Source organism: Lipotes vexillifer, unplaced genomic scaffold (assembly GCF_000442215.2).
Source record: "Lipotes vexillifer unplaced genomic scaffold, Lipotes_vexillifer_v1.1 scaffold153, whole genome shotgun sequence".
Lineage (NCBI taxonomy): Eukaryota > Metazoa > Chordata > Mammalia > Artiodactyla > Lipotidae > Lipotes > Lipotes vexillifer.
The window spans coordinates 90,687-118,289 of record NW_006774670.1 but is presented as its reverse complement, the minus strand read 5'-3'; positions in this window follow the sequence as shown (position 1 = coordinate 118,289).

Genomic DNA, 27,603 nt, shown 5'->3' with positions numbered 1-27,603 from the left:
CCATAAAAAGAAACGAAATTGAGCTATTTGTAATGAGGTGGATGGACCTAGAGTCTGTCATACAGAGTGAAGTAAGTCAGAAAGAGAAGGACAAATACCATATGCTAACACATATATATGGAATTTAAGAAAAAAAAAATGTCATGAAGAACCTAGGGGTAAGACAGGAATAAAGACACAGACCTACTAGAGAATGGAGTTGAGGATATGTGGAGGGGGAAGGGTAAGCTGTGACAAAGCGAGAGAGAGGCATGGACATATATACACTACCAAATGTAATGTAGATAGCTAGTGGGAAGCAGCCGCATAGCACAGGGAGATCAGCTCGGTGCTTTTTGACTGCCTGGAGGGGTGGGATAGGGAGGGTATGAGGGAGGGAGACGCAAGAGGGAAGAGATATGGGAACATATGTATATGTATAACTGATTCACTTTGTTATAAAGCAGAAACTAACACACCATTGTAAAGCAATTTTACTCCAATAAAAATGTGAAATAAATAAGTAAATAGATAAATTGATAAATGAAGCATTATTCTTTTCTAATCAAACTTTAATTTTAAGGGTTTTCCCTGGTGGTTCAGTGCCTTCTAATGCAGGGGACACAGGTTCGAGCCCTGGTCTGGGAGGATCCCACATGCCGCAGAGCGACTAGGCCCGTGAGCCACAACTACTGAGCCTGCTCGTCTGGAGCCTGTGCTTCGCAGCAAGAGAGACCGTGAGAGTGAGAGGCCCGTGCACCGCGATGAAGAGTGGCCCCCACTTGCCACAACTAGAGAAAGCCCTAGCACAGAAATGAAGAAAATAAATTATCAATAAACTCCTACCCCCAACATCTAAAAAAAAAGTTCAAAATCCTGTTTAAAAAAAAAAAAACTTTAATTTTAAAACCGTAAAGATATTTATGCTCTAATTAGGTATAAATACACTACTCAGAAAAATGCATTAAAAAAATAGAATGATTTTCCTAAAGTTGGGGCCCTTATTCAAAAGTCATCCTTTCACTCAATTATTGTAATCCTAAAGCTCTTTTGAGTCTTATTTGACTGAATTCTTAATATGTTGAAACCTGAAATTTCTAAGCATCTGAAGCATGGTTGCTTCTGAGTTTTTCATTAGTGCCAGTATAAAATGCTTCTCATCAGAGCCCATAAGACTTTATCAGTACTAATCTACCATTTTTTCCTGATGCTTCCAGACAACTGAAAGCTCCTAATTTGCAATAATTAACCTCCTGAGAATCGCATTTCTCATTTATACCAGGGAGCAGACACGTCTCCCTCTATGTTCAGTTTGCCACCTCACAGACAGGTTAATTTTGGCCTGTATTTCAGGAATCAGGTAAATTATGCAGTAAAAATCACTGAGGGGCTTTGTAGTAAAAGTCAAAATTATATGGATAGCACATGTCATGTGGAGAGGCAGTTTGCTGTGGAGGTCAAGAGCAGATGCCTTGCTGTTGTACCCAATTCTACTTAATGGCTTATGTGATGTTAAGAAAGTTATATAATCTTTCTTGCCTCAGTTTCTCTATTCACAACCTCATAAGATTGTTATGAAAACTAAAGCAGTTAATATCTATGAGGTCCTTAGAAATGCATCTGGAACACAGGCATAATAAGCTTTATATAATAGTTGCTATCATTACAACAAAACAATTTGTTTTGAAACTGGATATATGGATAAATTGGTATGCAGGAAAAAGAAGTAAGCAATTAACATGATAACTGAATAAATTATTTCTCAATATATGAAGCCTTCTTTGAAAGAGAGAAACAAAGTGGATGGAGAGGGTCAGGAACAAGGAGAGAAAAAAGTGTTTCTTACTCATTTCCTTAAAGAGAGCATAGAATACCTAGCATGCTTTAATATGAATGTGAAGGTGCTTCATGTTTTCATTAAAATTGTCCCTCCTTCTAGTTAGAACAAATTTTTGAATAGGTATAATTGGCATAAAAATATCAAATGGTACATATATATTATGATATATGATATATATCATTGATTATATTTAATTTGTAGTAAAAATATGTTATAATCAATGATATAATCACTATTTCTTTGAAGTGTAGATTTCACTGTTTAAAACAAAGGTATATGTCAACTAATATGAAACACATAACTTTTTTCCAGCTTTATTGAGATGTAATTGATATGACATTGTATAAGTTTAATGTGTACATGATAATTTATTTGATACACTTATCTATCACAAAATGATTACCACTGTAGGGTTAGTTAACAAATCCATCACCTGACATAATTACTATTTCTTTCTTGCTTAAGATTTACTCTATAGCAACTTTCAAGTGTATAACACAGTATTGTTAACTATAATTGCCATGCTGTGCACTAGATCCCCACAACTTATCTTAGAACTGGAAGTTTATACCCTTTGACTGATACTCTCCATTTCTCTCATCCCCTAGCTCCTGGAAACCACAATTCTACTACTTCTATGAATTTGACTTTTTTTCTGCATATTAAGTACCCTGCTCCGAAGAATAGTCTTTAAAGAAGACCTGGAATGACTGAGTAGAATGTATAAGCATATAAAATAGAGACTCAGATGAAGAATTTACAACAAAGGCGTTGGAATGATGGTTGTAGATTCACCCTTTTATCGTATATATTTTAAGTGCTTATTATGTTCCATTTATATGCTCAGGATTTAGCAGTGAACAAGAGAAGATTGTGCTAGAGGAGCCTATAACCTAGAAAAGGGAATCCAAATTTTCCAGGGAAATGGAAAGGGGAAGAGGTGTCCACTAAAGTAGGTAATTATGCATGTATGCTTAAATTTTGATTAATGCGTAAATAAGTTAAACCAATAATTCAAGAAAAATTTTTATTGATGCCTATTATTTGCCAGGCACTGCTCTAGGTACTAGTAGGGAATACTGCAATGAATAAAACAAAGTTGCTCCCTTAATGGAATGATCATTAACTGAGGAACATAGACAATAAAACATATAAATGTGTAAGTACATAATGTGCTTGATAGTTTTAAGGACATTTACAGTAATGCAGCAGGATGAGAATAAAAGGCAGGAGTAGGGGTGGAAGAGAGTAGACTTTCTATGTCACATAAGATGATTGGGGAAGGTCTTTCTAAAATGGTGATAAATGTGCAGAGATATACAGGAACTGAAAGATGAAAGATAGATGGATGAAGAACATTGCAGTTAAAAAAAAAAAAATACAAAGGCCCTAAGCATGGCCTTGCTAGACTGGCCCAACATAATTTTTTATCAATGTCCCATCATATCACACTGTGCAGTGTATATCCAGAAATACTGGAGTTGATATTTTTGTCCATGTTCTTGTCTTTGTATCCTTTTTCAGGTTCTTCTTCCTATCTGAAATAGTCTTCCTCCAGTCCCCAAACTATTTACTACAGGAATCCTTCTTAGAATTCAAACAAGATAATGATATACAAAATACATTGAGACATTTCCCTTGCTAAAGAAATTCCTTAAGATATACAATTATGTTTTATTTATGTTTACATCCATGGTATACCCATGGTGTACTCCAGTATCTTTGGTATACAAGGCACCTGGCACAAAGTACATGCTTAATTTAGCACTGACCAAAACAGTATCCTAACATCATGCTATGAAAAACTATATATTTTTAATTATAAAATTAAAGCACATTAATGTTTAATGCAATTCTTTATAATAATAATATCTAAGAACTACTGAATGCTTGCTATATTCTAATTCAGTGTTTTATATTCTTTATATGCATTTGCTTTTTCAAAATAAAAATTTCAAAATAAAAGAAAAAGAAATTGAAAAGAAAGAAGACACTTGTTCTATGGCACAGTAAGAAAGAAACAATAAAAGAAGAGGGCTTTCCTGGTGGCACAGGGGTTGAGAGTCCGCCTGCCGATGCAGGGGACATGGGTTCGTGCCCCAGTCCAGGGAGATCGCACATGCCGCGGAGCGGCTGGGCCCGTGAGCCATGGCCGCTGAGCCTGCGTGTCCGGAGCCTGTGCTCTGCAACGGAAGAGGCCACAACAGTGAGAAGCCCGTGTACCACAAAAAAAAAAAGAAAGAAAAGAAAAAAGAAAAAGAGAGAGAAATACTAAAGCTCAAACTTTAATCAACAAAACTTCTGTCTGTCAAACGTTAATCAACAAAACTTCTGTCTGTAACTGCACAAAATTTTCAATCAGGGACTTAGTACTTCATAAACATACTAAATTAGCAATGAGATGAATGTATGTCTGAAAACAAAATAATGCATCATTTTTCTGTGAGAGTTTACACAGCTTCAAAGAGCAGATGTTTTGGTTCTACCAAACTGTAGTTGACAAATTTGCTAGCAGTGGGAGTGGAAAATTAGTTTTCATTTTTAGAAATTATTTACAGACCTTTGCTATTTATCACATTGATTAAAAGCTGTCATTTGCAGCATTTATAGTCTTGAAGTACATGTCAAAATGGTTTCTAGCTAATTCAAATGCTCTTCTGAAAAGGCATATTAAACCAAACCAGGGTATATATTTTTCTTTTCTTAGGCAATACATCAAACCTATGCAGTAAGATACATTCTAATATAGTATTGAGAATTTCACTAATTAAATTTGGAACGATTCTTATCTGTCACTTACAAGCTTGGAAAGATATTTAGAACCAAAGATAAATATGAATAGGTAAGAAATGCTGCATTGAAGTGTCATGATAAAATGTCTGCAATTTCCATAAAAGCAACAATATCTCAAACTAATTTATCCCACGAGAACAAATTTTCATTTCAGAAAAAATAAGATCATTTATTGAAGCTTGTGAATTGGTAGCTGAATTTCCACGAGGATTTCTCATGATCAGGAGTTTCTTAAATGGATACTGGAAAAAAACAGGAAGGAAAGGCTCCACTCCCTCAATCATTTAGTCTCAGGATTTGCAATGAGTTGACTCATGCCTGCACTCTTATTGTAGGTTGAAATTATTGAACACATTGTATATTTTCAAAGTCTAACTTTGATTAACTAAATAGCTCTTATTTTGAAGAAGGATTTTGTGTTTAGATACTTTTTGATAAATTTCTAAATAATAATAGCTTTTGACTAGTTGTTTAAGAATTTCAACATACTTAGTATGATCAGTTTGCATTGTGTAGTAAGAGTATTTTATGTAGTATATTATTATATAGCACATGTGTGCTATTATATACATATATACATATATATACCATATATATTATTGTATAGAATATGTATTTTTTTCTCATGGTTTTATTTTTCACTCAGTGTAGATTGCATTGCTCCTAAGAACTAAGAAGCAATGATCAAGTTCAGTTTCTGACAATTGCATGTATTCAACAAATGAGTGCTGATTGGCTTCGTTAATGAAGAGTGTATCCTGAGTGAATAAATCTTTATATGTGTATTTTTTATGTGTTAGCTAAATCAAACTCTAATGTAAAAAGAATGACTGTAAATGACACAGAAATATTAACTGAAAGATCAAAGCTATAAAATGAGGTGGATGGGGAAATGATATGAGTATTGGACTGGTTTCCCAAGAAATTAGACTTGTGATTGTGTTATTGGTTATTTTAAGTATGAATTTATTGGATCAAACTTTCCTTTTATTTCTTCTCTTTTTTTTGGCCTTAAAAAATGACTCACATATCTCAAAAATTTATTGGCATTTAATAGTTTATAAAGATGTTGAAACAAAATTGAAACACATCTTCCTTAAACTTTGGTCAACAAGGCTAATAGGGTTCATCCCTGTTCTTCCTCTGTCATTGTCTTTCACTGTAGAACATGTGGCTTTCAAAATATGGAAAAGACAATGAATGAATGTAAAGTAGTATTAAAATTAGATATTACATAATATATGTAAACATTTAAAATATGTTTTAAATCTACATAGAAATATAATGGATGTTAGTTTTATAATGAAATCTTAATCTCAAATCAGGGAATATTATTAAGGACAATATTTTTATTGTGAAATGATGGATTACTATAGATTAGCCCTGATATATACAAATGTGTACATAGGTATAGTATATATGTGTGTGCGTATATGTGGATGTGTGTGCTGGTGTGTGTATAATCTTGTTAAAATATTCAGGCTTGTGATTTGGAGGAGGTTTCAAAGTAGTGGTTCTGCTTTGGATTGAAGACTGTCAGCAGGTGGACAGTATATGATTGGATATCCACTTTATTTGGATATAATATAATGAACAGTATATTATTTTTTGTCATTTTCCTTCAGAAAGATACATATACTTATTTTCTTAATACTAACCTATTTAATACTAACTTATTTTTAATACTAACCTATTTTTTTAATACTAATCTGCCTCATGATATTCGAAACAACATTCACTAAAAGACAATATTACATACTTGGTACAGGCTGATTGAAAACAGCTTGCTTGTTTAGTCAAATAATTAGTCTAAGAATTAGGCTAAGCAAATAAATGAATGCAAAGAGCCAAATCCAACATATCAATTAAGCTCTGACTCTTAGGAAATTAATATCTGTGAGTAATGCTGAGTCCAGGGACACAGTCATGTTTATAGATATCTTTAAGATAGATGCACACATGTGAACTGCATAAACGTGCTCATATGAGTTCTTGGCTTTTTCGCTATAATTTTTCTACTTATTTGTTCTCCCTGGGAGATAGGGAAAGCAATGCTCTCTTCTTCCCTATGCTATTTTTCTAATGTCCTTATAAATAAACTTGTTTATTAATAGCCTCTTTACACCATTGGCCAGCAGAGTAGGATGATGACAAGTATATATACGTTGCCATCAAGGGTACTTGTTCCTTTTAACTCTATATACTGGTGTCTTTCCTTTAGTCAGAGGCAACATTGTGACCACTGTAAAGAAATACAGGGCTTCCCTGGTGGTGCAGTGGTTGAGAGTCCAACTGCCGAAGCAGGGGACACGGGTTTGTGCCTCAGTCCGGGAAGATCCCACATGCCGCGGAGCGGCTGGGCCCGTGAGCCATGGCCGTTGAGCCTGCGCGTCCGGAGCCTGTGCTCCGCAACGGGAGAGGCCACAACAGCGAGAGGCCCACATACTTCAAAAAAAAAAAAAAAGAAAAGAAATACACAGAGAAACCAGACCCTTTCAGCATATAATGGAGGAATTTGTTATGTAAAAGCAAGAAAGAACCTGTTTATATGGATGATAATAAACCAAATCAGAAAGCCATCTTTATGATTGTGACTGACATAGCTACCCAGAGTGTAAGCCACTGCACAGACATATAAGATAGGCAAAATCAGAGTTATTCATCAAAACTGAAAAATTTTCTTGAATATACTCCTACCCTACAGACCATCACCACTACCATAATGAAACTCAAAATATTTTACCTATATTTTCAAGATAGATAGATACTAGATACATATACTTGCATTTTGTGTTATGTAAGATTTACTGATTAATTCATTTAACAAATAATTAATTTACTTATTTTATGTAAGGTACTTTTCCAGGCACTGGGTGTTCAGCTGTAGATAAGATAAAGTTCTTACTTTCATGAAGAAAATATTTTAGTGGGACAAATATCTACCTGATTATTGATATAACATGCTGGGGAGGGGAGACCAATTTAGTTACAATGTCCAAAGACTATCTCACAGGACAGGTGACATTTGCATATATACCTGAAAGAATATATGGAATAATCCTTGTGATTTAATAAGTGAGGAGTATGATAGCTATTCTCCTATATATGGCCATGAACTAGATGAACATCTAGTGTGCATGTCCTTGAATTGACTCTAGGCTGGCCTATGACTCCATTAACCAACTGAACACGTAACAATGATAATCCTGGCACTAGCTTTTCAGAAACCTCGTAGCTTTCTCTTCCTCTCCCTTTGAATGCTTGTCACTGGAAGCAATGAGCTGCCATGTGAGAAGTTCTTTGCTCTTGCTGGAGAGACCACATGGAAAGACAATGTGTATAGGCCACGTGGAGAAGAGAAGCCCTAGACTACATGAGAAGGGAGTGAATGAGGTGCAACTATCCTAGCATCCCGTCACCTTTAAGCCCAAAGATGGCTCAGGACTTTGCCAACATCCAGAGCTGGTAACATGTGCATTTGACCTGTGCAGTCCCACCAGGCCTGGCGCTCAGAAGGGCCTACATTTAGATGGGTGCTACACTTGGTTAACTGCCCTGCTGCTGCTGTTATTAAATTCTTAATTTTTTAACCCGCATTTTCACAGTTGACTTCTATTGCCTGAGACACCAAGTGAAACCAGCAGAAGGGCTGCAGAGCTGAATCCAGTCAACCCACAGAACTCTGAGACACAAGATGCTTTTTCTTTTAAACCACTAGGTTTAAAACATCAGTGAAGTATAGCCAAAAATATGATGGTCTTTGGAAAAAATAAACTTTTGACAATAGTTCCTTATTCTCAGTACTGTGTAGACCATGTTGCAAGCCTGCAGATTGGACATGATTTTACTGAACCAAACTTGGGTCTGCTTGCCTGTGCATGGTAAAGCCAATCTACTGACACTGGGTTGTGATGAAGGACAGTGTTTATCACAAGGTGCCAAGCAAGGAGAATGGGCAGCTTATGCTCAAAAGACCTGAACTCCCCAATGGCTTTCAGGGAAGGAGTTTTAAAGTCAGTGTGAGGGGATTGCAGAGTGTGTGATCAGCTCATGCACAGTTCTCAGACTTGTTGGTATCAAGGTGAAGTTTCAAGCATCATCAACCTTCTGGTTTCAACCAGTCTAGGGTCTATGTTCTTGCGATCAGCAGTTTTCATCTGGGGAGATTCTGCTTCCTGTAGAAACAACTTAGGAATGTGTGTTAGGCCTTTATCTGTATCTTTCAAGGAACTGTGAGTTCAGTGATTCTGCTATGTGGCAGATTTATAGCCTAAATTGTTACCAATTTCCTAGCCCAATAGCTATTCTTTGTTTCTACATCTTCACATTTCCTTATCATTAACTCTTGAGTCATATTTTTGAGACTGAAGGGAGGACTGGGAGACTAAAACAAGAGCCTTTTTCTTCAAAGGACAAGGACACAGGGGTTTGTATGTGGTTTTAATCCCTCCATTTCTTTGATACTCCTCAGTCTTGAGGGGAACATGTGCAGGAAAAGAAAGGGAGTAAAGTTTTGGATACAGAGGTTAATCATAAACTCAGCAGAAGAACTCAGTTTTAGGGAGACTTGGTTTCAGTGATAAGGAGTGAATGGTTCTTACCAAATTGACCTTTTAGAATTAAAACATACAATACCTTTCAAAGTATGGGAATGGAGCTATAAAGGTATTAAGGCCTTAGTTTTATAGTGTCAGAGTTAAGGCATCATAATCTAGGATGCCAGTAAAAGAATTTACTGTCCAAGGTCTATGCTAAGTTATAAATTTACTAAAACATCCGTGATTCTTTTTTCCTAATGCAAAAATTGGCATACAGTCAGAATTCACTAGTGCTGACAGAGGGACTGTATCCTGTTAATTAATCTGGATTGTTTCAGATTCCCTCACGAATCAGGAACAGGTGATTGTATTATTTATCAAAATTCAATCTAGCCCTAAATACCAAAATCTTTCATAAGAGGTAGAATGTTCCATGGTCACCTTCCCTTCCTAATTAATTTATTATTTGCTACATATATCTCAACCTCTTCTTTATTATCACATGAATTTGGATTATTGAAAATATTGTCAGATTTGTTAAGTCTTTCAAAAGAATTTATGTTTCCTTTCACCCTACTGTCAAATGATTTGATCTTTGTCACCATTTTTGGAGGACACCTCATTTATATTTCTGCCAAATAAACCTGCCCACCTATAGAAATCATGAGAGAATCTTTTATATCTTGTCAACAGCATTGTAGTACACAGTGAACTTTTTATGTTCAGTGCATTTTGATTAAACAAACGCTCAACTCATGAGTTGCAGCATTTCTATTCTGAGATACATCATCCTATATATTACTGTAAAAGTTTCACCTCTCCTCCATCTACTCTAGTAATAGCATTCTTTAAAGATGATTAAACATTTTTAATTATTTATTTTAAAACTTATTCCTTGGTATTTTCAACACCATCACATTGACTATTAATTCAGAACAGACTGTGAGAACTCTCTAATAAAAAATTATGTTAACACATTTGAGCTTCATTTTACTCAAATGTAAAGTGAAGATAAACATATATCTTTTTATGTCTGGAGAAGGATATGCATCCCTAGAGTTCTCATAAAAATTTAAATTCGCCTTACTTTCAAAGTTCAAATGACTTTGTAGGGGAGGAAAACTTTTCCCTTCTTTCATTCTAGGTTTTTTGGATGGTCTAATAATTAAACTGACATAATACAGTTTAATGGGAGAAAAACAAATTTCATTTCATATGTATGAGAGTCCCATTAAAAATATGAGACTCAAAGAAGTAACCAAAGCAAGCAGGTTTTATACCTTTTAGACAAAGAAACAATTATTTGTGAAGAATTGACAAGACAAAGAAATTTGGGCTTGAGGTACTAAATTAATGTGGAAGTAAGAAGGTGTGTTTATATAGCCTTTTTGGCACTAAATTCCCTATCTCTGGTGATAAGGATGTCTCTTCCTCCTGGTACAAAGAGGGACCTTTCACATGGGATATTTATTTACTGCTTTCAGGGAGAAAAAGAAGTGTCTTTGTACTGGCTGTTTCTCAAGTAACTTTAATTCAAAATAATCAGTATGCCGGGACTTCCCTGGCAGTCCAGAGGTTAAGATTTCACGCTTCCACTGCAGGAGACACAGGTTTAATCCCAGGTCAGGGAAGTAAGATCCTGCAAGCGCAGGGCAGCCCAGGTCAGGGAAGTAAGATCCTGCAAGCTGAGCAGGGCAGCAAAAAAAAAAAAAAAAAAATTCAGTATGCCATAGTAGCATAATTTGTGGTGACATATTTGCTCCCCTTCAGCTTCTTAGCACACTCTAAATAAATCTGTACTCCTCCAGGGCTCTAGAGTCCCAGGTATGTGACCTCACTAGCCCTCTTGTCTCCCTTCCTTCCACTGCCTTCCTCACTTGCTGCACTACAGGCAGACTGACTTGCTATGGCTGGAAAATACTCCCATTCTTGTTCTAGCCCCAGATGCCTCCCACATGTTCTTCCATCTGTCTGGAAGACAATTTCCCCAAAGCTTTGCATTGCCTTACTCTGATTCTTTACTTCAGTCTTTCTTTATATTTCACTCCCCCATAAATCTTGTCCTGAACATCTACTTGATCCACCCATCTGTGTCTACTTATCCAGGTTTATCACTCATATCACACCTTAAAATTTGAATTTATATGTATTTTACTCATTTACTGTCTCTCTCACTAGGAAGTAAGTACTGAGATTTTATCTTATTATTATTTTTTAAAATAAATTTATTTATGTATTTTTGGCTACGTTGGGTCTTTGTTGCTATGTGCAGGCTTTCTCTAGTTGCAGTGAGCGGGGCCTTCTGTTCGTTGTAGAGCATAGGCTCTAGGTGTGCGGGCTTCTGTAGTTGTGGCTCACAGGCTCTAGAGCGCAGGCTCAGTAGTTGTGGTGCACAGGCTTAGTTGCTCTGCGGCATGTGGGATCTTCCCGGACCAGAGCTCGAACCCATGTCCCCTGCATTGGTAGGCAGATTCTTAACCACTGTGTCACCAGGGAAGTCCCTGGGATTTTATTTTAACCATTGCTGAACTCATAGCGTCTAGAAGTAAGGATGAATGCATACTTGTCAGATGGAGAAATAAAAGAGAGGAGTGCATGGTTACTTAGTTCCATGGTTCTTCCAAGTTGATTGCCTGCATGCCTTCAATTCGTCTCCTCTCCATGTATCCATTTCCTTTGCCATGTAACTTGGCAACACTTTGTGGCATGTTCTGCTGCATTCCTAGACTCTGGGCTCAGCTTTGTGACTTTAGTGACCAGCAGGATGTTAGCAAATGCAGAGGCAAGAGGAAGTACTTGCCTATTTCTGCTTGCAGTCTTATTCCTCAGACTTAATTATGAGAACAGACTCATTTGGACTAACCTGTGGGATGTATGATGTGGAGCAGAGATGAGCCCTCTGTCATCTCAGTTGAAATCACTCTAAATGAGTAGATCTGTGGCTAGTGCCAAATGTGTGCATGAGCCCAGCCATGACAAGAATTGGCTGCACTAGCATGTTTGCTGGACTGCAGACTCATGAGTTCAATAAAAGTTTATTGTTACAGTAAGTCCCCTACATATGAATGAGTTCCATTTTGCAAGTGTGTTTATAAGTCCAATTTGTTCATAAATCCAAAAAAGTTAGCCTAGCTACCCAACTAACACAATCAGCTATATAGTACTGTACTGTAATACGTTTATAGTACTTTTTATACAAATAATACATAAAACCCAACAAACACAAAAAGAGAGAAAACATTTTTGATCTTACAGTACAGTACCTTAAAAAGTACAGTAGTACAGTACAACAGCTGGCATACAGGGGCTGGCCTCGAGTGAACAGGCAAGAAGGGTTACTGACTTGAGGAGGGAGAGGAGGTTGGAGATGGTAGAGCTGAAGGATCTCAGCAACAGGAGATGGAGGGCAAGCTGCAGTTTCACTCATGCCTGACATTGATGGCACCAGTTCTGGTTCCTTGCTGGAACCAGATGCATGTGTGCATCTTTGACAGTTTGCAACTTGAAGGTTCATATGTAGGAGACTTACTGTATATTTTACTGAAGATTGGTGATTGTTTGCAGCATTACTGTGGCAATAGATAACTAATAGAATAGAAAACAAGCCCCTAAAGTTTCTTTTAATTCTTTTATAATTTCATTATCAAAGTCATGCATTCCCTTTGTAACAAATGAAACAATTCAAAAATACAGTATTTATCTTGGCCTACTTTCACCTCTTTCATTTAATTCCATGTGAGGAAACTTATGTTAACAGCCTGATGTGCATACTTCAATATTTTGCCAATAATAAATGTTTCTAAAAATTAAAAATAATGAGAAATGTGCAGTATAATCTGTGTACATTGGGGGTCTATAGAAAATATTTTGTAGGAAAGGAAGGTGGTCCAATATCTTCTTTAGAAAGCTTGCTCTGAGGGCAAGAATATGATGATGGGACCCTATATAGAGAGAGAAGATAAGAAGTGATTATAACAGACCATGAAAAGGTAATGAGGGTTGATATTAAGGTAGAAGAACTAGAAGTAACAAGTGTGGAAGATGAATAAAGCTAGGACTTCATTTTTCAGAATTTAAACATGAGTGGGTGAGATGAAGCACAGAGAGAAAGATATGACTTGCCAATATATGGGTAACGCTATAGAAGTTGAAGAGTAATTTGCATCTTAATCTCTTCATTACTAGCCCCTTCATTTGATATCTATTCTGTATTTGTGATGCCAGTTAATTCATCCAGCCAAACATAGTAATCCAGAAACACTGAAGACATCCTTAATGCTTCGTCCTCCCTCATTTTCCCAAATCCACTCTTCTAGTCCTCCACAACCTAATTTTTAAATTTTTCTTCCCAAATATATCTTAGACTCAAAATATTTTACCTGTTCCTACCACCATCCCCTGATACCTTACCATCAGATATTTTTGCCTCTTGACTTCTTTGATTCTGCATTGTCCACATCACAATGAAACCTATTGTTCTAAAGTGTGAACCTAATTGCAGTTATAAAACTAAACCTTCACTTTAGAGATTCCTGTCCACAAAGCAAGAAATTCAAAATCCTCACCTGGGCATATAAGGCTCTTGCTGATGTGGCTCCTGCTTACTGCCATGGTCTCCTGGGTAACAGTGCTGCCCAGCTGACATGATTATAAAAGGTTTCCTGGCACACAATAATATTTATTCTCTTGATGTCTTTAAAGATTCTATGTCCCTGTTTGGATGTCATCTATGATATTGACTTTGAAAACTCTTACTCTGCCTTTGATCCCACTGTTTAATAGATAGTTGCTTTAGAAAAGTGAAGCTCTGCCAAGACAGAATGGTCTTGTATCTCTCAGGTCCTCCATCTCATAACTAAAACTCTTTGGATATAACACAACAAACCAGTAAAGAAAAACTTCAAAGATGAGAAGACGTCAGATTGCCTATGGACCATGGAACCTGAGGAACAAGACAGTGGTGAGACTCTGAATTTCCTTATTTTATCACATATCTTCTGAACAGGATGTTGCAGAAACATCTAATCCAAAACCACCAACAGGCAGAGATAAACAAAAGCTTAAGTAGAGTTTATTTCCTCAGCCAAAAGACAGGGAATGATCTGACCAAATGAAAAAAAACCTTTTGTCAATACTCACCTGTCTTACTCCAGGCTACTATAACAAATTATCATAGACTGGGTGGCTTAAACAACAGAAATATATTTCTTGACAGTTCTGGAAGTTGTGAAGTTCAAGATCAGAGTGCCAGCATGTTTCAGTTCTGGTGAGGACCCACTTCTGAATCTGCAGGTGGCCATATTCTTGCTATGTCCTCACATGACAGAGAGCAGAGAGAGAAGAAGCTCTCTGGTGTCTCTTCTTATAAGGGCACTAATCCAATCATGAGAGCTCCACCCTCATGAATAATTACTTCCCAAATGCCCCACCTCCAAATAACATCACATTGCAGGTTAGGGTTTCTACAGACTTTGAGGGGAACACAAATATTCAGCCTATATCACCACACATTATTCAGCCAAACAAAAACAGAAAAAAGACTCCTCACCTTTACGCACACTTACACAGTTTTTGTGGGTCAGAAAAGAGAGTTATCTTCCACCTTACCTTTCAAGACATATGTAAATAGGCAATAGTGCTCCAATTCCCCTATCTGGGAGTGTCAGCCAGGCTGAGCAAAAAGCAACCTTCCTTCCCATGCCCTTTGGAAGTAGGTGACAGTGATGCAATTTTCCTTCCAATATAGTAATTGTGGGCCAGGAATTGAGCTGCTCTTCTTCCCGACCTGGCAGAAGCAGGAAGTACTCTGATACCCTCAGCAAGGGTAGTTTCAAAGGATCCAGTGGCAGGCTGAGCATCTATCCCACTCAGCTCAATCTCAGTGATATTGAGCAATACAATGAAATTAGAGCTTGCTAGCTCTCTATTTCCCCCACAATTCTTGGTATCAGTGAGGCCCACTGGGGAGCTGAGCCTCTATATCCATCTGACAGCAACAAGAATGAATTATACAGTGCAAATCAGAGCCAGTCAACACTCCAATACTCCCTGTTGCTTGGAGTCAGCAAGACCCAATGAAAAGCAGAGTCTCTACTCCCACCAGGTATCAGGGAGGTAGACAAGGTGGTGGAAAGTGAAGTGGGTGACATTCTACTTTCTTCTCCTGGTGTCAGAGGTGCATGGCAGGGAACTGAGCTTATATCCCTAATCAGAGGCAATAAAGCAGTGATCATCAATGATCTGTTTTTACCAAGGAAGTGTTAGCAAGGCCTGGGGGAGCTGTACTTCTATCCTACCCCCCTGAAATGAAGAGGTGTGCATAAGTGCTCCATTTTTTCCAAGATAGCATTGGTGGGGTGTAATGGTAGGCTGGACATACAACCTACCAGGCTCTAGAGGTCCACCTCAACAGGGGGACTACCTGCTAGGATCCAGAGACTCATAATATAAAATCCAAAATGTCCAGTATATCATCTGTCATACAAAGAACCAGGAAAATCCCAACATTAATGGGAAAGGACAATCAGCAGACACAAACACTGAGATAAATCAGCTGTTGGAATAATCCGACAAGTATTTTTCAGCAGTCATCATGAAAATGCTTTAACAATCCATTGGGAATTCTTTTAAAACAAAACCAAAAAATGGAAAATCTCAGTAAAGAAAGAATTTTTAAGAAGAACTAAGTGGAATTTACAGAACTGGAAAACAATAGCATTCCAGGGGCCTGTGTGACAGTAACAAAAGAGCTTACATTCATATCACTGGAGTTACAGGAGGAAAAGAAAGAGAATAGGGTCAAAAAAAGTATGCGAAGAAAGAATTGCTGAAAACTTCCCAAATTGGTAAAAAGCCATAAACCTACAAAAGAAATCCATACCAAGACACCTCATAATTAAACTTATGAAATCTAAAGAGAAAGAAAAGTCTGGAAGCATCCAGAGAGAAACGATGCATTACTTACAGAGAAACACCAATTTAAATGACAACAGATTTCTCATCAGAAACCATAAAGTCCAGGAGGAAATTGCTCAATAGCTTTCAAGTAAAAGAAAAGAATTGTCAACCAGAAATCCTATATCCAGTGAAAATATTCTTCGGGAATGAAGGGAAAATAGAACCATTGTCGGATGAAGTAAAACTAGAGAATTTATTTAGCAAAACTAACTTAAAGAATGGCTAGGAGAAGTTCTCTTAAAAGAAAGGAAATAATAACAGAAGAAAGATTGAAATTTCAGAAAGGAAAAATAAAATATGTGTAAAAGTAAAGGTACATATAATAGACAATTCTAATTTTCATGAGTTTTATAAAGTCACATTTGAAAGTGGAAGCAACAATTATAATACCATCTGATGTGGTGCTCAATGAATATAGACAAATATTTAAGACAATTAAAATTTGAAAAGGGGAAGGGTAAAGGGGCCTAATAGAAGTAAGGTTTCTACATTTCACTTGAACTGCCAAAACTTCAATACCAGCAGATAGTGATAAATTTAATATATGATTTTTATTACCTAGAGTAACTACTAAGAGATTTATACAAAGTGAGATACTAGGAAACACTATAAACAAATCAGGATGAAATCCTAAAAAATGTTCAAATATCTGCAGGAAATTAAGCGAAGAGAAATAGAAGAATGAGCGACAGAGAAAAAGCCAAAGAGGAATATTAAAAATAAAGGCTTCCCTTATATTCCAGGACCATTTGGTTTGAAGCTATTGTACATTTTGCATTTTTACAATTGAGAAATGTTCATGTTATTTTTAAATTCTCTATTTCACTCAGTTACTAAACTTCTAGAAAATAGAAACCGTTTTTTTTCATCTCCTTATTATAAATGCATGCCATATAATGCCATTTGATTTATGTGTCTAGCAAAGTGGCACTGCCAAAGAGTGGCTCTGGCGGGCAGCAGGGATATGATAGTGATGATCACATCCCTATCATCCATCCACTCCCCGGCCAATTCAATTAATCTAAGTAAAAATGTTCATGATATTCAAATGCACCTTCAAGAGAATTCTCCTAGCTTCTCTTAGAACAAAGTGTTAGTTTCTCAGCTCTTCACACATAGAAATTTACATGTAGGAACTTTCCAGGAGTTAATAAGAACATGGTTTCTTTCTGTTTACCAGACTGTATGCTTTGGGGTGCTTTTGTCTTACTATTAGATAAAAATATATATGTATATATTTTATCCAGTTAAAGATTTTTATGAGATTTACAATTCAAATGATAAATTTTATATTATCTGCTGAAAATCATAGGGACATACATATAATAAATGAAGATTCTTAAGAATATTGCCTAGTTGGGTTTTTTTCACTACATTGTTAATCTATCATAAATTTTAAAATTTGTTCCCATGGATTTAATGAAGTAAATTTGATTTCTTTATGGTGTTTTTCCTGAGTTTTTCATATAGGTGACTAGGTGAAATAAAAGTGGACATTTTTTAGAGGAGAAAAAGTGGCAAACAAAGCAAATGTTTCCATAGATTTAAGTTCACTGCTATTCATTTGTGCATGCATGTGTGCATGCAGGTTTGTGTGTGTGTGTGAGGGGGTGGTTCTTTCTAAGGGAATGAAAAATGCTTTTTTATATCCTCTATCAAATATTATTTAACATGAATTGCATGATGTGTTGTTCTTTGTCATTATGTTCAAGATATTTCTCTCTTTGTTTTTTCATAACATTAATGCTTGTTTAGTTTGTCTTTTCTTGGCCCAAATTTCTACATTTTGTTGTCTGTAGACTACTGATACATGGCTGAGTCTGTATTAGATTCCTCTTAAGCTAACTTTCCTATCATAATTCAGGGTATAAATATTTCAGTTTAAAGTTTTTCTATCTTCTTAAAACACCTGAAAGTTACCTGTCCTCAAAGTCCATAAATCTATCTGAAGTCTAAGTCTATTCAGTTTTCATCATCATGTTTAACAGTTCCTTCTGTAGATGTTCATATTTTCAAACTTTTCAAAATTCAATTAAAAAATCAAAAGAGGGCTTCCCTGGTGGTGCAGTGGTTGAGAGTCCGCCTGCCGATGCAGGGGACACGGGTTCGTGCCCCGGTCTGGGAAGATCCCACATGCCGCGGAGCGGCTGGGCCCGTAGCCATGGCCTCTGAACCTGTGCGTCCGGGGCCTGTGCTCCACAACGGGAGAGGCCACAACAGTGAGAGGCCCACATACAGCAAAAAAAAAAAAAAAAAAAAAAAAATAGTCAAAAGAGTTTTATTATATACCACCAGAATTGACAATAGCAAAAACAAAGTTTGATGTTCAAATAATTTTGCAAAATAAATAGTTAAAAGTAGAGACATTAAGTATTTTATGGCATTAAAAATAAACATGTCATGTTTTATACAGTGTGGTTCCTTGTGGTATGTAATTGTTATTAAGTGTCCAAAATTTGAATATAAGGCCATTTCAGTGTCATACTGGGGCATGGTTTAATGCTATGAGTAAGAGAATGTACTTGTATTTGCCTTTGCTATTTACTATTTTATGAGAGCCCAGGCATTGTAACAAAAGACACAGCAAATCCAGCTGTCATGAGACTCTATCCACACTGCCTCTTCTTTCTCATTCCTTCAATATACTCAACATGCTCTCTAGCAGGGCCTTTGTGCTTACTGTTCTCTTTTTCCCCAGATATCCAAATTGCTCCTTCCCTTGCTTCTGTCAGTTATCTGGTCAAATGTCATCTCTTCATAGGTGCCTTCAATGATTATCTTATTAAAAACATAAATAAATTAACTATCAATCTCTCTTTCTACTTGCTTTATTTCATTTCATGCTACATATTACATACACATAAAACATCTATATGATGTTTCCCCCAGTGAAATATAAGATCCTTGAGGTCAGAGACTCTGGTTCACCCTAGAACATAACATGAGTGTCTGATTGGTTTTTGATAAATAAATTGGCCTATTGGCACTATGCCTTTTTTTCCTTTCAGTTTTATTGAGATATAATTGACATACAGCACTGTATAAATTGAAGGTGCACAGCATAATGATTTGACTTACATACATCATGAAGCGATTGTCACAGTAAGTTTAGTGAGCATCCATCATCTCATACGGAGAAAAAATTAAAGTAATAGAGAAAATGTGTGTGTGTGTGTGTGTGTGTGTGTGTGTGTGTGTGATGAGAACTCTTAGGATTTACTCTCTTAACAACTTACTTTTATATGTAATATGCATCAGTGCTAATTACATTTATCATGTTGCACATTATACCCCTGATACTTATTTATCTTAGAACTAGAAGTTTGTACAATTTGACAGCTTTCAACACATTTCTGCTCCCTCGATTTCCCACCTCTGGTAACCACAAATCTGATCTCTTTTTCTATGAGTTTGTTTCTGTTTTTGTTTTTGAAGTATAATTGACCTACAACACTATGTTAGTTCCTGTTACACAACATAGTGATTTGGTATTTCTATACATTTTTAAATGATTACCACAATAAGTTTAATTACAATATAGCACCATATAAAGATATATATAATTATTGACTATACCCCCCACATTATATATTTCATACCTGTGATTAATTTCTTTTGCAACTGGAAGCTTGTACCTATTTCTTTCCTTTAACCACCTTCCTCCCCTCTGGCAATCATCTGTTTATTCTTCGTATCTTTAACTCTGTTTCTGTTTTGTTACATTTGTTTGTTTTGTTTTTTAGATTCCATATATAAGTGAAATTATACAGTATTTGTCTTTCTCTGTCTGACTAATTTCACTGAGCATAATATCCTCTAGGTCCATCCATGTTGTCACAAATGGCAGATTTCATACTTTTTATGGCTGAGTAATATTTCATTGTATACATATTCCACACCTTCTTTATTCATTCATCTATTGATGGGCACTTGGGTTGCTTCTATATGTTGACCATTGAAAATAATGCCACAATGAACATAGGGATGCATATATCCTTTCTAATTACTGTTTTTGTTTTCTTTGGGTAAATATCCACGAGTGGAATTGCTGGATGATAGGGTAGTTCTATTTTTAATTTTTTGAAGAACTCTAAAGTGTTTTCCACAGTGGCTACACCAGTTTACATTCCCAACAGTGCCAGATGGTTCCCTTTTCTCCACTTTCTTGTCAACACTTGTTATTGTTGTCTTTTTGATAATAGCCATTTTGACAGGTGTGAGGTGATATCTCATTGTGGTTTTGATTTGCATTTCCCTATGACATTGAGCATATTTTCATTTGCCTGTTGCCCATCTTTATGTCTTCTTTGGAAAAATGTCTATTCAGATCTTATGCTCATTTTTTAATTGGGCTGTTTTTTTGTTGATGTTGAGTTGTATGAGTTTTTTTTTTTTTTTGGATATTAACCCCTTATCAGACATATCATTTGCAAATATCTTCTCCCATTCTTTATGCTTCCTTTTTATGTTTTGATGATTTCCTTCACTGCACAAAAGCTTTTTAGTTTGTTGTAGTCCCATTTATTTACTTTTGCTTTTGTTTCCCTCTCTTGAAGAGACATATCCCCCCTCCCCACAAAAAATTACTAAGTCTAGTGTCAAAGAGAGTATGTTTTCTTCTAGAAGATTTATGGTTCCAGGTATTACATTTAAGTCTTTAATCCATTTTGAATTTATTTTTGTGTATAGTGTAAGAGACTAGCCCAGTTTAATTCTTTTGCATATAGATGTCCAGTTTTCCCATACCATTTATTGAAGAGGTTGTCTTTTCCTCATTGTATATTCTTGCCTCCTTTGTCATAGATTAATCGCACATATAAGTGTGAGTTCATTTCTGGCCTCTCTATTCTGTTCCATTGGTCTACATGTCTTTTTTTGTGCAAATACCATGATATTTTGATTACTGTAGCTGTGTAGTGTAGTCTGAAGTCAGAGACCATGATTCCTTCAGTTCTGCTCTTCATTCTGATGATTCCACAGGATATTTAGGGTCGTTTGTGTTTCTATACAAATTTTAGAATTATTTGTTCTAGTTCTGTGAAAAATGTCATTGGTATTTTGATAGGGATTGCATTTAAGTTGTAGAGTGTGTTGGGTAGTCTGGCCATTTTAACAATATTAATTCTTCTAATCCATGAACAAGGTATATCTCTCCATCTGTTTGTGTTGTCTTCAACTTCTTTCATCAATGTCTTATAGTTTTCTGAGTACAGGTCTTTTACTTCCTTAGTTAGAATTTTCCCAAGGTATTTTATTCTTTTTGATGTGATTTTAAATGGGATTGTTTTTTAAATTTCTCTTTCTAATAGTACACTGTTGGCATATAACAGATTTCTGTATATTCATTTTGTACCCTGCAACTTTACTGAATTCATTTATGATCTCTAGTAGCTTTTCGGTAGTGTCTGAGGATTTTCTGTATATAGTATCATGTCATCTACAAAGAGTGACAGTTTTACTTCTTCCTTTCCAATTTGGATTCCTTTCATTTCCTTTCCTTGTCTGATTACTGTGGCTAGGACTTCCAGTACTATGTTGAATAAAGGTGATGAAGGTGGACACCCTTGTCTTGTTCCTGATCTTAAAGGAAATGATTTCAGCTTTTCACCATTAAGTATGATGTTAACTGTGAGCTTATCATACATGGCCTTTAATATATTGAGGTATATTCCCTTCAAACCCTCCTTTTTGAGAGTTTTTTTTATCATAAATGGAATTTTTTCAGAAGACTTTTATGCATCTATTGAGGTAGTCAACTAATTTTTATGCTTCAATTTGTTAATGTGGTGTATCACACTGATTAATTTGCTGATACTGAACCATCCTTGTATCCCTGAGACAAATCCCACTTGATCATGGTGCATGATTCTTTTACTATATTGTTGAATTTGGTTTCCTAATATTTTTTTGAGTATTTTTGCATCTATGTTCATCAGTGATATTGGCCTGTAATTTTATTTTTGTGATATCTTTAGCAGGTTTTGGTATTAGGATGATGCTGGCCTTGTGGAATGAGTTCAGAAGCATTCCTTTCTCTGCAATTTTTTGGAACAATTTGAGAAGGATAGGTGTTAACTCTTGGCAATATTCCTTTTGTAGTTGCAAGAATGCAAATCATTTCCCAGTTCTCTCTGTTTTATCTTTTTCTTTTCACAAGATTTGGTTAATCACTATAACTAATGAGCCTTTCTAAAAATGTCTTCTGGCTAAATTTGCTGCCACTTCTGCATTTCTAAATTTCCCCTTCAATGTAATACTTTCCACTGAATAATCTTAATGTTGCTTTAGTCATAAAATCAAATTATTGCAGTTCATGAATGTGCCTGCTTAATGTTGAATAAATGTTGTGATAATACATTTATTACTTTATGCATACATGCATTCCTCAACTATACATGGAATGCATACCATGTGACAGGATTCATACACATGTAACTGATAAAAGTATTTTTCCGCTGCTTCTCTGGGCTAGTGACTATGAATAAATACATAGTTCATGTTGTATCATCTTCTAGATAGAGGCCCTTAGCATAACTGAAGGGGGTATTTTTCATCTACCTACAATGTGAACAAACATACACAATGGCTGTGCTGATGAAACTTCCTTGGTTTCTCCAAAATTATTTTGATACTTCTCCTTTTAATCCCATGGCTCTTAATCTAGACTTCATCATAAAATTTACCCCAACAGTATAGAACTATTTATCCACTTTCACCAATATAATATGAATATCACATGGGTATGAATTTGGTTTTTCATATATGATCCTACTGTCTAACACAGTACATAGTAGGTAGTTTAAATATACTTGTGAGATGAATGAATGGTGTGTACAAATTATCTTTGACAAGAAAATATTTATTTTGAATTTATTTAAAAATAAAGGATATTCCTAGAAACAGAATATAATTCTGTAATGTCTATAGTTGGTTTGAATGTAAGCATAAGTAAAAAGGATATCTCAGTTTTGTACTTGAAGCATATTAACAATTTAAATCTAATTACATTCTGAGTCTCCTAGCGTCTAAAAGTTACTATTCATGTAACCACTCTGGCAGTGATTACTATTCCCTCCTCCTTTGTAGATACTCCAGGAAAGCAGTATATTTCTTGGTAGTCTTATATCTACATATAGTCAAGGGACTAGTTCTAGCTACTGCAATGTGAATGAAAGTGATACATGTGGCTTCCAGGCTAGGGCGTTTTAAGAAACGGGGGTGTGCCTTCTACACTTTCTCTCTCTTCTCTTGTAATCTGTTTCCATAGGAGACAGACATGTTTGAATACAGGTGGTTTATTTTGGAGAATACTCAAGAAAAATACCTGTAGGGAAGTGAAGGAAGCAGTACTGAAAAGAGAGAGAGTAGCTAAACACTTCTCTCGGCAACAGAAGAATACCTCTGCAGTAGAGGCCTCAGCTAACGTCACAGTGAGTTCAAGGCTAGAATGGCCTTTAAGAGATAGCAACACTTGAGGCAATGGGACAGATCTTTGTAACTCTGTATTGACCGGTTATTTGTTGTGGACAGCCTCTGAGGAGAAGAGTAACCTTGGGAAAGATAGCTTCTTCGGCCAAGGATAATTGAAGAGGCACTCAGCTTTCTGCCCTCAAGAGTGAAGGAATGAATACTTGAGTCCGAGGAGTGGGGCACACCACAGCATTCACTATATTTCCTCCAAAAAGATGCAGATTGCAATGGGAAGCAAATGAATAATGGAATCATGACACAGATGGAGCTAAAGTACCTAAATTACTTTGTGAAGGGAAGCTACCCAGGAGCATTCACTTATGAGAAGGAAATAAAGTCTAATGTGTTTTAGCTACAGAAATGTCCAGAGTCTAATGTCTAATTGTTAATCTGACATATATATATGTATATATATATATATATATATATATATATATATGACAGATAAATTTTGTCAATTGCTTTCAGAGTAATCAATTTCTAATATTATCCTTTCCCCCAACACTGCCTTTTAAGTTAAAGGAATGAAAGTACACAGAGCAATTACACAGATGGCATAATGTTTACCAGTGTTGCCAAGAAACTCCTGTGAGAGGCTATATTTCAGAAGCACAATATCTGAAGTCATTGATTTAAAATTATTCACCCCTGAGGGATCTTAAACTACACAGCATTCTCTGCTACAACAGTTTTCATGTGAGGTATTAAAATCCAGTGATTCCACATATGCATTCATTATTCGAGTAGTATCCACTCGCAGAAATAAATGTTTATTACTATACACAACTTTTGAAGTTTGAAAAGGCATAATTTAGTCTAAAATTGCTCTAGGTCTCAAAGGGAGACAATATAGACAGGTATATATAAATGGTCCTTCTCAAGAAATGTAATCCTCAATTCTTATATTCTTTTAGCTGGAGCTCTAGAATAAAAATCTGTGACTAAAGGAGCAAGCAATATTGACTACGTAAGTACAATTCAGCATTCAAGGCCAAGTTGATCAAATGATTCAGTACTAAATCTTTATCCAATACATTGAAATGTCGGGAGTGGGGGTTAATAATATTTATGCCCAAACAGATTTTCTTTCTGACATAAACTATATGGTGTGAAGACCTAAAATATACCAATACACTAGGAAATTTAGAGAAATTTAGAGGTTTAACTTAAACTGCCAAACCTAACTGAACCCCCAACTATAAAGCATTGGACTTAAATATGTGACTTTTGAAATAAAGGTGGTGCTGAACTGGAATCCTTAATACAGCCCTTATTAGTTGTGTGTGACTGTGGATTAGTAACTGAGACTTAATTTTCTTATTAATGAAATGGAGTAAATTACATCTATGCTTTGTTGGATTTGTAAAGATTAAATGATAAACATGCAATGCTTTTATTACAGTAGATCATAGTGTGCAAATGTTCAAAATGTAATTGGCATCTTTACTATTATTATAATACTTTAAGCACATATAAAAGCAAAGCTTCATTTGAGATAGTTGTTCATAAATAGCATGTGTTCCTTTGACTTTACTGGTTTCCACAGTTTCATTATAGTGTAGGATACATTATCAAACATGCAGTAGCTAAATGATTCAATCATCTGGTACAAAGGAAGAGACTATTGTTGACACTGAAAAAATTACAAGTGATCAGAAAATGTTGCGTCATTTGCATAATTCAAAAATAGCATTTCATTTCAAATGAATCTTAGTAATATTGTAGAAGCCAAGTGATTAAAGGTATCTGGTATTCATGAAAAGACAGACTAAAAGCTTAGTTCCTTAAGACACAAATATTCTGAGACCTAGATCTAAGTATAAAAATAGTTGTATATAATTAAGGTGGGGAATGGACAAATTATTTAGTTATTCATTCTGGAAAAATTATTTACTATTTGGAAGAAGAATGATTTTAAATTTCTAACTTACTTCTTAAATAATTGGAATTCCTTCAGTCCCTTGAATGCTAAGTGTTCCTTTTTAATGTTAAGTCTTTGAATAAATATTTTTCCCTGTTTGAATGTGCCTTTAAACTCCTACACTGACTTACATACATACATCCTTTAGATTTTAGCTTTTTTGTGTCATAGAAATAACTTTCCTAACCTCTCTTGAAGAGCTTAATCTACCCATTTTATTATATCCTGGCCTAAATACTGATTCCTCTCCATTGTAACATATGGCTGTTGGAATTTACCATGCATTTTAGTGATTACGTGATAACTATTTCTACTTATTATAGCATAAATTCACAAGGAATGACACCATTTCTATTTTCACATATGATATTTTCCCTGGTCCCTAGCACAGTGCCTGGTATTTGTTTGATTATCAATAAGTATTTATATTGATAGAATAGTAGATGAATGAATAGAAGTTTAAGGATTAAGAAGACATCACCGAGAAATTAGAGGGAAATAGTTATCAAAAAGATAAATGTGGAATCACATTGAGTAAGTATATCTTTAAAGTATTTGTTCTTTGAATGGAGTTCTTTGGTACTATAAAAACAAAGTAAGAATCTATTACAGGTAAATTCAATTGATTTTCCAAACAGTAAGTAAAACATTTTTATAACAAAAGAGGAATAAAAAATCTAAATGTAAATAAAAACCTGGAAAAATATTTACAACATACCATAAAGGCTAAATATATTTTGTATACAAAAATATTATCAGTTTTTGAGATAAGTAGAAACAAATGACATAAATATGCAATTCACTAAAACAAAAATATAAAAGACTAATACATAGGTGAAAAACATAATATCATTGAAGTTCTTCCTGTAAAAATGTCAGTAGAAAAATGCAATAGGCAATATTGGTGAGTGTTTAGGAAAATGATATTCTGATACACTGCTGGTTGTAGATTAGTGCTTATTTTCTCACAAGCAAGTTGCTTATGGAAAAATTTAATGATGTAATAATGATGAAAAATAATTATCCCCCCATATTTAGTTTGTTAAACTAATCAAACAAAGAGGCCATTTGACTGAGGGGGCTCTAAGGCCAAGGTGGCCCACATAAACAAACCAAAATCCAAGCCAGTAAATGCCTCCAGGTTACCAAATCAAATCAAAACCTAAGGACAGCCAATCACAAACAGCCAACTAGGCTTTAAGCTATAGCCAATCAATAAGTTCCTCACTTTTCTTCTGCCTTTTCTCTAGACAAGTCTCTCCCGAGCTTCTGTCAGTGGAGCGCTCCTAACCACTTCTGATTTGGCACTGCCTGATTGGAATGGATAGATGCTCAAATAAAGTCTTAAGATTTTTAATATGCCTCAGTTTATCTTTTAACAAGCTCTGATTATGAGGTATTTGTTTAAAAAAAAAAACACACTACCTACTATATTAATAGGCTTTAAAATGTAAAATGTGCATATCTGAAATTCAATCATTCAAGTTATAAGTAATTACCCTTAATAAATTATTAAAGATGGGTAAGAAGATTTATGAAAAAGGATCATCACCCAAGAAATATTTCAAACTGCTAAAATTGCATCATTTTTGTTCTCTCTCTCTTTCTCTCATCAATCACCAAAGTCGTGAACAATGCCTACTAGCTCCATTTTAAGTTATGTCCCAATTCTGCTATTCTGTTCCTCCAGTATTGCCCCAGTGCAGGTCATTCTCATGTTTGTGGGACAATTGCAGTAACATTCTAACTTGTTCCCCACAACTACTCTAGTCTCCTTCCCATGTTCTTTGCACATAGCAAGCAGAGTGGTCTATTTACAATATAATTGTATCATTTCATCCCCTCCAGTAGCTTCCCATCCCACTTAAAGTCCAATCTCCCAACCTCAGCCTTCACACCCTCATCTGACCAAGCCCCTGGTTATCTTTCTGTGCTCCAGTCACTCTGGTCTACTTATCTTTCCTTGATAACACCAAGCATGGTCTCATCTCAGGGCTTTTGAATTTGATATTTTTTTTGGCAGCTGAGAGTAAATCGTTCTCACTTGAGAGAGATGTTTTCATGCAGGCCTCTCTCCAAATGTTACCTCCTCAAAGACTCTTTCC